The sequence below is a fragment of the Chrysochloris asiatica genome, unplaced genomic scaffold (assembly GCF_000296735.1).
Source record: "Chrysochloris asiatica unplaced genomic scaffold, ChrAsi1.0 scaffold00027, whole genome shotgun sequence".
Lineage (NCBI taxonomy): Eukaryota > Metazoa > Chordata > Mammalia > Afrosoricida > Chrysochloridae > Chrysochloris > Chrysochloris asiatica.
In genome coordinates, this window is record NW_006408545.1 from 23,048,024 (window position 1) to 23,053,231 (window position 5,208).

Consider the following 5,208-nt stretch of genomic DNA (forward strand, 5'->3'; position numbering starts at 1 on the left):
CTTCATCTCTCATACTTCGGACATATTGTCAGAAGGGACCAGTTGCTGGAGAAGGATATCATGTTTGGTAAGATGGAGGGTCATAGAAAAAGAGGAAGACCCTCATTGACATGGATTGGCCAAGTGGCAGCATCAATGGGCTCAAGAGTGGCAAAAAGTGTGAGGTTGGCCCAGGACTGGGCAGTGTTTTGTTTTGTTGTACATTGGGTTGCTATGAGTCGGTACAGACTCAATGGCACCTAACAACAACAACAGCAACAGTTCATTTTGGCTCACTAATATTTAAGATATGTATCTTTAAATATTTGTTTATTGTTAAGTGCCGTTGAGTCGATTCCGACCCATAGGGACCCAGTATAGGGTTTCCCAGGAGTGACTGGTGAGCTTGAACCACTGACCTTGCAGTTGAGGCAGCTTTGCAGTCTGGTGCATTAATCCACAGCACCACATCAGGTCAGAGTAAAAGAGGAAGACCCCCAGTGAGATGGATTGACAAGGTGGCATCATCAATGGGCTCAAGAGGTGCAACAATAGTGACGTTGTTGTAGGATCAGGCAGTGTTTTGTTCTGTTGTACATAGGGTCGCTATGAGTTGGTACCAACTCGATGGCACCTAACAACAACAATAAAAATATTTAAAATATTCCATTTCATTTTTAACAAATTCCAAATTTCCTAGATTAATATTTTGTACATTTTATGTTCTGATTATTAATGGATGTTTGCAAAGGTTTCTCCTCATTTGATTCATGCCCCATCAGCAAATGAAGGTCCCAAAAGTTTTACTCCATCCATGCCAAAAGTTGACTCTACTTTGAGAAGACAGTTCTTTCCTAGTCATATTTACGTGCCTTATAATCTTAGGCACTAGGTCAGAATGTGCTATTCATGTTTTCACTGACCAAATTTTTTTAGAAGTATATCACCAGGTCCTTCTTCCCAATCTGTCTTAGTCTGGAAGATCCACTGAAGCCTGTCTACCATGCGTGACCTTGTGGGTATTTGAAATACTGATGGCATAGCTTCTAGCATTGAATTTATCACATATAACTCATCATATTATGATAAGTGGACAAATGAGTGGTGGACAGAAATGTTAGATTATCCCAAATTTTCTGTTCTAGAAGTATATCATCAGATAAAACCAACTCTTGACAAGGTTTTAGAAATTTTAGAAATTTCCCCTCCAGGAGCATTAGGATTTTAAAGGAGAAGTTGAGAGAGAGAAGCTAAGAGACAGAGACAGAGATAATTGTTTAACACTAAGAATTAATTACTATTGATGACATTGACATCCTTCCAATCACACCTCATAATTGGTTGACTGGCTGCCCTGCCAGAGACCAGCTCCAAATATTCCCAGTCTGCTGGGAATTTAAAACAGAAGGGGCTTCCTGTAGACAGGCTAAGACACACTGTTTAAGACTGAAATATTGATAGTAATTCAAGTTGAGTAATGGAGTCTTGTGGCACTGTAGGATAAGCACTCAACCACAAGGTCAGTTTGAGCTGTGAGGTTGGTGGTTGAAATTCACAAGCTGCTCCTCGGAAACTCTATACAGGGCTCCTATATGTCGGAATGGACTCCACAGCACTTAGCAACAAACCACAACAATGGACTTCTGGTGTGGCACTGTAGGATCAGCACTGGACTGTGAACCACAAATTCAGGAGTTCAAACCCACCAGCTGTTCCTTGGAAACCCTATACAGGGTAGCTTAGAGTCAGAACTGACTCTATAGCACTTAACCACAGTAACAATAAACTTGAATAATACGTACATGGAGGTTCATTATACTATTCTCTCTAGTTTTGCGGATGTTTGAAAATTTCCATATTAGGACTTTAAAATTAAAGTGTTCTTTAGCCCAGATTTGGGGGAGTGAATAATTATATTGGAATGTTGAATGTGTGTAATTAGAAGAGTGATCATAAAAGATTCAATTGGTTTTGAAATATATTGTTCCATTTAGTCAGTCTGTAACTGACAGATTCATTTTCACTGGGAATTAACTTAAATCATTACACAAAAATGTGACACAAATCCAGTTTCTTTTTCTATAGTAAAGTAATAGTTTTATAATCCAGGAAGTAAAGTGCCATTATGCAAAAAGGGAGGGATCTTTGTACATAGTCCAGGCTCTCCAAAGACATGACCAGACTTTCCAAGTTACGCAAAATAGCCAGCGTCCCTGGCTGACTTTGCTCTTACTGATTTATGAAACCTGCACTAGCAGAAATGCAGGGTCTCCTAAAATTCTCATAAGAAGGTCTTTTAGAGACTCATGAAGTTAAGAATAATTATCATTTCATAATCTGAGAGCATGTCACTTAATGACGTAAGCTTATGTTCATCAGAACCTATTTTAATAGATGGCAGTATGGCTTAGCTCTGAGATAACTTGAATGCAAATACACAAAGTAAAACTTGGCCATCCAGAAATCTTAGAGAATGAGTCATTTTTATTATTTTGGCATTTCTGATATATTTTAGTCAATGAAACTTTAACCATTATGTATAGAGATTCCTCCAAAATGTTGCAACCCTCTTCACCATGTTAAAGTAGATCATGACCTGCCAGTGCCTTGGTGACTTAGGATGAGCTGACGATGAGCACAGTTACTATCATTTTCAACACTGAGCAATCTGTGGATGGGTTTGTGTCTCTTGCACTAATTGGTGCATTGATGCCTTGGTAAATTTCTTCCATCTGGTCAGGTAAGAGCTGCCTCTGCTAATCTTTAATCCACACTAAAACTGAGTGGGATGGTGTCTAGTATCATTCCTGTGGTCCTCCCTTTTGATTTGCTCTTTCCAGTCTTCTGTGGTCTGTAGTGGCATGTAGGTGTTGTGAGTCCGGCTAGTGGAGTGTTAAGGAAATAGTTTCTGGAGTCAGACTGCCTCTTTGGTAAAATGGATACAAGGATATGTTTGTTGGATACTAAATGACTGGACTTTTTAGAGTTGGGTATGAAGAGTAAAGAAAATCTAAACGACTATACCAATTAACGAGGTTTTAGTGCTGGGTTTTTGCGGGAGAAAGCTCAGGCTTTCTGCTCCTGTAAAGGTTTAGTCTTGGAAACACTTTACATGGTCTCTCTGAGTTAGATGTGGCTCCACAGCACATAACCACCACCACCAAGTGCTGGGTTTTAGTGCAAAATCTTTATGGAAACTCTTTCTGAGTGGTCAGGTACCAGTGTTTCGAATGCATCTTACCATCATCAAAACATTTACATGATTTTGGTAAGTGTAACTCTTCTGTGCTATATTTTGAGCTCCATGTTTGTTCATCTTTTCACTTATCTACACTAGCTTCACCACAGTAGACAATTCAAGACTCAAAGAGATCAGATTAGTGAAGGGAGTTAAGACCCATGAATCCAAATGATAAGATGATTTTATTATTTTTTTTAATTATGATATTTGTTGTTTGTTTTCTTCTGAATTGGCCAGCAGATGGTCAGACAGCATGTAGGTGTTGTGAGTCCGGCTAGTGGAGTGTTAAGGAAATAGTTTTTGGAGTCAGACTGCCTCTTTGGTAAAATGGATACAAGGATATGTTTGTTGGGTACTAAATGAGTTAGTAAACACTGGCTGTTATTTCTCTGGAGGAAGGAGAACGAGCTAGGACTCAAGACTGCTTCTGTGTCAGAATTAGAATCCATGTTCCTGCATCTCTTCCTTCTTCTTCAGATAAAGGAAAAAAAGGAGGAAAGAAGCCATGGGGTGCTTTGTAACAATATCTGTTTATAAAATTAACGTTACCTAACATGACGCTGCAGGATAAGCACTGGACTGTTAATCGCAAGGTAGGGGGTTCAAACTCACCAGCCGCTCCTTAGAAACCCTACACATGATCACTGTGAGTCAGAACCTTCTCAACGGCACTTGACAACAAGAACACAAAGCTGGTGGAAGGAACCCAGCGCTCTCTCTAACTGAAATACTGATGGCAGCTTAATACTATGCCAATCGGTAACAAATAAAAATGCAGAAAAGGTGGGTGAGCTGATATTGAAATAGGCATAGAGTTAGAATGAACAAGGAAAGGGCTTCCAAGTAACTTATGCGGTGCCTACTGCTTACTGCCCCTGCTGGAATACTTTCCTAATGTATACAAGTGAACCCTGAAGAGAACTGAGAAATGAAAGTAATCAAGGCCAGGCCTCCTTGAGATAGCAGTGAACTGTAAGGACTTTTTCGTTAATTTTATGATCTCAGGAAACAAACTCATCTGCAAGGAAGTGAGTCGAAAGTTGTTAACTAAACAGCAATTCAGTCAGTAAAAAGACAAAGCTGAAGATGTAGCATAATTAATTTAGTGGCGAAGTTACCCCCACCCCTCCCATCTGTTAGATGAGTCATATTCAAAGACGGATTTCAAAACCCTGAAGTGCGGCTGAAAATGGAGAAAGAAAATTAACTTAAATACTGACACTTTTTTATTCATCATGACCTGGAGCATTGGGCATCAGGTAGAACTTCTGAAACATTCAATGAAAGTTGAACAAGAGTCAAGAAAAGTTAGAAGTCAGAATATCCTTCTCTGCTAAGTAAGAAGGGGAGGCCCTTTCCCTGCTGCCAAGCTTCCGGGCTGTCTAAACATGACAAAACAATATGGCCGGTGGTTTTAGTTGTAAACATTTCAGCTCCAAACAAATACCTCAATTCATTAAGCAGTCCAACGAGGAGGATGATACATTTTGACTCATGCGGGTTCCGTCTTGGAAATCCCACTGAAAATAGCAGGAAGAATTAGATGAGACTAAATTAAGTCAGGTGTCTGTGGAAAAGGTGGGAGGAGGCAGTGATTCATGGCTGGGACAGAGATAAGCTGGTTCTTGTCATCGTAAACTCCAAGTGGTCCAGAGTTCATTTTCTGAAGACATTATATAAAAGAGGAAGTTGACTTGTAATAAATAGAAAGTAAAACATTTCAGAGTTATCCAGGTAAGACTCTGAGTGAGATGCTAGAGGTCACTGCCCAGGAGTGATGAGATAATTGTGAACCCAATCTGAGGACTCTGGTACCCAGAGATTTAACTTGATCACAAAGGCAAGGGGTGGGGGGCTCAGGCGAATAGCAGCCATAGATATAGTGTCAAGCTGATATGGATATCTGGCCTTTGATACATTTTTAGAAATTAGTTAATAAGGTTTTATTTTATTTTTCTTCAGAGAAAAAGGGACAAAGGTTACTAATT